We start from the raw sequence: 6,724 nt of genomic DNA, 5'->3' as shown, positions 1-6,724 counted from the left end.
GGGCTGGTAGGGGCTCCTGCCGGCTCCTCTCCCCAGCCTCCCTGCACAATTCCCAGGTCCCCATCTCTTCTCTCCACCCCTCGGGAAGTGCCAAGCTTGGGGCTAGAGCAGACCTGGCCCCTCCCCTCACTGCCACATAGGGGCTTCCTTCTTCCCTGCCCAGGGCCCCAAAGGGCTCATAGAGCCCCCACGGAGGGGGTACAGGGCGGCCTCTAGACCACACAGGCCCACCCCAGCCTCAAAACACCCACTCCACGTGGGCCTGGCTTCCCCATCCAGGCTAGGCCCCTGGGTGTTGCAGGCAGTGGGCCGAGGGGAACATGGGCCACAGCAGGAGTGAGTGTGGACTGGTCCTGGGCACTTGCATGTTCTGGGGGGCAGAGGATGGGCAGCTCCAGAGTGCCGCTGGCAGGACCCTGAGACTGAGTCAGTTGTGAGCACCAGCCTGGGGTCCAGTGCAGTGGGGAGGAGGTGGGGAAGGGGTGGGCAGATGTCCCGGGTGGGCCTCGCAGGCCATCCCTGTGGCCACGTGGGCACTCTGTCTCAGAAATGAGCACCGCAGGGCTTGATGACGGCCCTCCCGGAGCCTCAAAGGCACTGCCACGCGGGGGCAGGGGGGGCGGTGCTCTGGGCTCAGTTGTTCCCCAAGCTGCCCCAGGCTTCTCTTTGGTGTTTACCTTTGTGTATAAACTTAGAGCTTTAAAAGGCTCTGGCCACCTGCTGAGCCAGGCCAGCCGTCACCCAGGGTCAGAACCCTCTTCCCAAAGCTGTTCCGAAGGGGTCCGGGGTCTCCTGAGCACTGGGGGAGAGGAGGCCTGGGTGGGAGAAGCTCCCTGCCTCCGTGCCAGGGGAGGGCAGAGGTGAGGGGAGAGAGATGGCCCTCTCCACCCTACCTCTGCATCCTCAGGCTCAGGACTCCCAGCATTCACACCTGCCTGGGCCTCTGCAGGGACCACGGGTTAGCCCTCCAGCCTCAGCTCCCTGGAAGGGCAGCTTCCAGTACCCCTGTTCCTGGCAGTGCCTGTTTCCAAGCCCCCAAGAGCTGGGGTCTGGGGAAGATGAGCTCAGGGAAGGGGATGGGAGCTCCCCCGCCTCCCTAGTTTCTGCCCCACCCGTTTCATTTCTGCCTCAGTCACCAACAGCTGTCCTTAGGCCACCCTTGGGTCTCAGCTGTGCTGGTCTCCCCCTTCTCCTGGAGCCACAGTCCTGCCAGCCTTCACCCACCACCCTGTGGTCAAGGGGGCTGACAGTGGCTGAGGAACCTGGCCTTGTCTGGGGAGGCAGCGGCCGGCGCCTTGTCTGGGGAGGCAGCGGCCGGCACCTCCTCGGTGGGGAGTGGAGACTGCTGACCAGTTACTGCAGCCACTGGTTCAGCCCAGCGTGTCCGGCCCCAGCGCCTAAGCCTGGGCGGGGACCTGGCTCCTCCCTCACCTCACCCCCAACCCGCCCTCCTGCCCCAGCGCAATGCTCCGAGGGCATGGCGAAGGACCCCCAAGCTGGACGCCCCCTCATGGCTGCATGAGGGGCTCTACCCATTGCCCCAGCCCACAGGCCCAGACCCCGACCCCATCCTGGCCCAGGTCTGGCCACCCCCACGCCCCAGCACCTGCTCTGACTCCCCCCACTTCCTTCTGGCCAGGAAGAGGCAGCCCCCACCCACTCTGTTCTTGCAGCCTCTGCACAGCTGCTGGTCCTGCTCCAGGCGACCCGGCCTCGGACCCCATGGAGCCATGGAGCCTCCCCTGCAAGGAGGTGCGGAGCCCACAGGGACACCCCCAGGCCAGGGCCGTCTGCCCCCCGGAAAGGATGGGGTCGTGACCCTGATGTGTTGGCCCCGGGGGGTTCCCGACCCTCCCCACAGAAACTGCCCTGTCTACCCCACCCACAGCGGACCCTGGGGAAGGGGTGAGGACAGAACATTTGGGGACTGGATGCCCGCCCAGCCCTGCCACCCCCCGGTCTCAGTGACGCACATGGCCATCTGTGCCTGGCCTGTGCCAGGTGGGTGGGGGCCTCAATGGCTGGGGCACCCAGCCCTGAAGCAGGTGGCCCCGCTGCGGGTGAGGACCGGCAGGGGCAGCCTGGCCAGCCTGGCTTGTCTTTGCAGTGTCCTGTGCTGGGCCAGGTGTCCGGCCGGGCTGGAACGGATCTTTCTCTCCTATGGCCGGGCCTGGCAGCTCTTACTGGCAAGAAGTGCAGCCCAGGCTCGGCCTCCATGGCTTCTGCTGCAAAGGAGGCCTGTTCCAGAAACTTCCAGGGACAGGGAACCGTGGGGAGGTGGGGAGGTGGGGGCTGGAGGCAGGGGCTCCCTGGGTCAGCCCAGGCAGCAGTGTCTCCCAGTCTCCTGCCCCTCCCTGCAGCTGTCCCAAGGACACTCTTAGGTATAGGGGCGCCAAGTGCCCAGGCCCTGTGGAGATACAACTGGCTGGCTTGGAAGGGTGGGCTCCTGGCTGCCCAGCTCAGCCCAGAAACCAGGATGGGGTGCCCTCCAGACCTAGAACCAGAGGAGGGTCGAAGGCCATCTAGAGGCCTTGGTGGGGGCCGAGCAGGCCACCAGCCCTGCACCCTGGAGGGTCCCGTGTACCGTGGCCAGTGCCAGCTGCTGCCCCCCTGGCCTGGCCCTGCCAGATTCTCCCTGACAGCCCTGCCCCCTCTCTGCTGTTGGAACCTTCTGGCCCTTCCTGCAAGGTGGGCCTAGCCAGGCTGGGGTCTTGGTGGACGGCAATCAGGAACCAGGGACAGATGATGGAGCTCTGCGTGTCCTCCCTCATGGAGATGCCCCCAGCTGGGTGAAATGCCTGGTCGGTGCTATGCCCAGGTTAGGCCAGGCCACCAGTCCCAGATGGACACCGCCCCGTGCCCTGCTGTGTCCACCCTGGGGCAGGAGCTGCGCAAGGTGCTGTGTGCCCTGTGGTCCAACCCCACTCTACCCTACCCCTGGTGGGGCCTGGACCCGAGGGACGTGCTGCCCACACCCCAGCTTCCTGTTTCTAAGGAAAAACAGTCCTAGGAAAAAGGCTGTAGCGTCGTCGGAGGAGCTGCCCTCGCCAGGGCCTGGGGGGATTGTGGGTGGGGAGGCTGTCCCATTCCATGATCCCAGGGATGCGAGGAGGGCGGTGGCTGGTGTGGCCGGCACTGGGTCAGGTTTAGGCCGGGGTCTCTCGGGTCTCGGTGTTGGCCCCTCCGTGTTTAGAATCCCCCCCAGGCCAAACCAAGGCGGCCTCCAGGGTCACTCCTGCACAGGACAGTGGCCGGAACTCTGAAATGACCACCGACCTGCACTGGCCGCTGAGGGTCTGACAGACCAAGGCTCTGGGTCCCCTACCCCATCCTGCACCCCGTGCGCGGAGTCTGCGGGGTCACTGGTGCGCAGGACAGAAAACCCGCAGTGGGGCCCCGGCCTGTCCCCGGCCCTGGCGCTGTCCTGGCATCCGGGGAAATCCTGTTTCTGGCTCCAGGCCAGGGCCTGCCCCTCACCCTGGAGAGGCCCCGTCGGAGGCCGGCCTCACGGGGGAAGGGCGGTGGCGGAGGAACTACCCAGGAATTTCAGCGCCGGCTCCGAAACCTTCCCAATCCCTCTCCTTCGCCCGGGCCGGAAGCCGCGCTGGGGGGGTGGGGAGGGGTGCACGTCCCGGGCCCCGCGCCGCCTCCTCAGGGCCGGGGCGGCCTCCCCGACGCGCGTTCCGTTCCCAGTCCGGGGGCACTGGGGGCCCCGAGTCAGGCGGAGCGCGCCGGGCCCCAGTTCCCCACGCGGAGGGGCAGCCCCGCAGCCTCAGTTTCCCCCCCGCCCCCGCCGCCTCTTCCGCTACCCCACCCTCCCTGCCGTCCGGGGCGGCGCCCCCCAGCTTTGCGGCCAGCGCCTCGGATTCCGGCGGGGTGGGGCGGGGGCTTCCGGCCTGGGGACGGCTGGTCCGAGCAGCAGGCCCGGGCTGGGGGGCGGGACGGGAGGCCCTGGGAGCTTCCTGCAGCGTCGGGGGCGGCTCCCGAGGTGGGAATTCCCCCAGAAGCGGCGGGCTAAGTGCGGGGGTCTCAGAGGCTGCGGCTCCTCCCGTCGGTGGGCGCGGCCGCCCCCAGAGGCCGCTGCGGGAGGCAGGGCGGCGGCAGGAAACGCCCCCTCCGTTCCCCCTTCCCCCCTGTACCCCGTTTCCCCCGCTCGTCCCCCCTTCCCCACCCCAGGCCCCGCGCAGGCTGCGCGCGTTTCACGGGTTTCACCGCCCCCGGCATGGTGGGGGCGGGCGGCGGGGGATTGGGGGTGGGGTTGGGGGTTGGGGAGGGTGGGGGTGGGGGTGGGGGTGGGGGTGGGGGGGGTGGGGTTTGGGGTTGGGGGCGGGGTTTGGGGGTGGGCGGGGGTGCGGTGCGACCCCCAGCGGTGGAAGCGGGAAATGCAGCTCGGCAGACCTCGGGGTGGGGGGTCCCTGCCAACCCTGCCCTCCCGGAAGGTCCCAGCCTGGCGGGTTTGGGTGCTTTTCTCTCTGGGGCGCGGCCTCCCTGTTCTGCTCAGTTGGGGGTCCGTTCCCGGGAAGAACCACCCCCACCCCCATCCCGGCCCGCAGGCCCCAGCCGCCAAGTCGTTGCTGGGGAAGTGGGCGCAGGCCGCCCTCTCTCCGTGAGCCCACTCGCCACAACCCGCAGGGACCTGGGGGACTTGGTGGATCCAACCACAGGAGACCATGAGACACAGACGGCCTCGCCGAGACCTGCCCCTTAGAGCTGTTCCTCCTCCTCACCTTCCCCCTGGCTCCCTGCAGGCCTGGCCTCCTATCCCCCTCAGGCCATCAGCCCAGGGACCCCCAGCCCAGGCACCCCACCCATGCTCTGAGCTGTGGGCCTGAATCCCGCCCTCCTGGCAGGGAGCCTGGCTGCGCCCCAGGCCGCTTCTGCTTGGAGCTCCGTGGAAGGAAATGCCCTCAGGTTCCCAGGCACTGAGCCTCCCCTCCTGCTAACCCCATCAGGGGTACAGCAGCCCCGTGGCGCTCAGCCTGCCTCTCTCTGCCTGGGCAGGACCGTGGAGCCCACGCGTGTCCTCTCTCCTGTCCCCAGATGGAAGCCAGCAGGTGGGGCCCTAGCAGGGGACATGCTTGACGTGTTGGTGGATGAGGACCCGGTGGGGTCAGGTCTGGGACAGCGGGACAGGGTCTCCAGGAGTGGGCCTGGCTGGGGATAGGCGAGAGAACGGCTGCTGGTTCCCTGAGGCCACTGGGGAGCCAAAGTGTTTCCAGGGAGCAGCCACTGGGCTGGGCAGCTGGGAGCAGGGGCAGAGAGAGCTGGGGCTGAGTCCTGGCCTCCCCCTGGGGACTCCTGGGCTGTAAGGCAGGGGTGGGCAGGGCCTGGACCCTTGTTGGGGGCCCCTCCCTCAGGAGCCAAGGAGGCTGGGGGGCTGGTGTGGGCAGCTACCTCTGTTCCCCACGGGTCCTCAGGAAGGCAGCCCCACAGACTGAGGAGGCCCCGCTGGCCCCGGAGCTGTGTTCAGAGCCCCCACAGCCTGGCTCCTGGCTTAGGTTGCCGTGGGCGGGAGGTGGAAGTCCTAGGAGAAGGAGTGTCCAGCATTTTCACGAGTGCCACCGCCAGAGGCCAAGTTGGGGGCACGAGGGCAGCCAGGCACCACCCTGGCCCCAGGTGGACTCCCCAAGGCTCGCTGAAGGGCCGGCAGCCCTGGGCCTGGCAGCTCCCCTTGCAAGCCCCCGCTGGGGGCTGTCATCCGGGAGGCCCTGGGCCTGGAGGCAGGACAGGAAGGGGCTGATGGGTCTGTTGTCAGCCCTGAGCGCAGTTTGCTGAGCTGTGGTCTTGCTGAGCCAGCCCACAGGCCCAGCGACTCCTGGCTTACTCAGCCCAGGCCTGAGGCTCCCAGGGAAGGCCAGGCCAGGCTGTGCAGGAACCTGCCTATGGGGCTGGGCACCTGGCCCTCCAGGAAGTCCTGCCTGCCTGCGAGGAGCTGCTCTGCACAGCTGGTCTCGACACCCCGCTAGGCACCAGGAGCGAAGAGGGAGAGGCTTTGGGAGGGGGACACAGGTCAGGTGGGTCCTGTCTGGTTCCCGGCTGTGGCCTGGCTACGCTGTCCTCTGCTAATGCCAAAGGGGCCTGGGCATGGTCCGGAGGGTGTCCTGGCTGAGGCCCTGCTGAAGGGGTGAGGCAGGCATCCCCCCCATCCCCACCCTGTCTCTCTACCTCTCTGTGTGTGTGTGTCTCTCTCTCTGTGTCTCTGCCTCTCTGGCTCACAGACTCCATCTTCCATGGCAGCAACTGGCTTGATGCTCTCTTTCGGCGTCATCTTCGCTAGGTAACCATGGGTGGGAGGAAAGGAGGAGCGGCCACTGCTCCCTTGTCTGGAGGTCAAAGGAACAGGAGAGGCACAGGGAGGTGGGCAGGGCTGGGACCTGGAGCTCTCTCCCTGAGACTCTTCCTGGGGCAGGAGAAGGGGCTGGCTGGGGTTGGGGGTTCCACTTCCGACACACTGTGCTTGTGAGCTTGCCAGAGAGCTGCCACCTGGCCCCTGGCCTCAGGTTGCCAGGGGTGGCACCAGTAGGCCGTGGTCTGCAGGCCAGAGGCAGACACAGCCCCTACCATGCCCACCAGGTCCGGAGGAGCCCAACAGAGCCCCTTCCCAGCCTGGGAGGAGGCCTTAGCCCAGCTCATGTCCCGCTGTGTTGGCAGTCAGACGGTCACATGGCATGGCCACCCTGGCCCCAAAGCCGGTGTGTTTCCACCTCCAGCACCAAGAGCTGCC

Source organism: Pongo pygmaeus, chromosome 1 (assembly GCF_028885625.2).
Source record: "Pongo pygmaeus isolate AG05252 chromosome 1, NHGRI_mPonPyg2-v2.0_pri, whole genome shotgun sequence".
In the NCBI taxonomy this organism is placed as follows: Eukaryota; Metazoa; Chordata; class Mammalia; order Primates; family Hominidae; genus Pongo; species Pongo pygmaeus.
The sequence above is the reverse complement of the archived record's forward strand: the minus strand, read 5'-3'. Positions refer to the sequence as shown.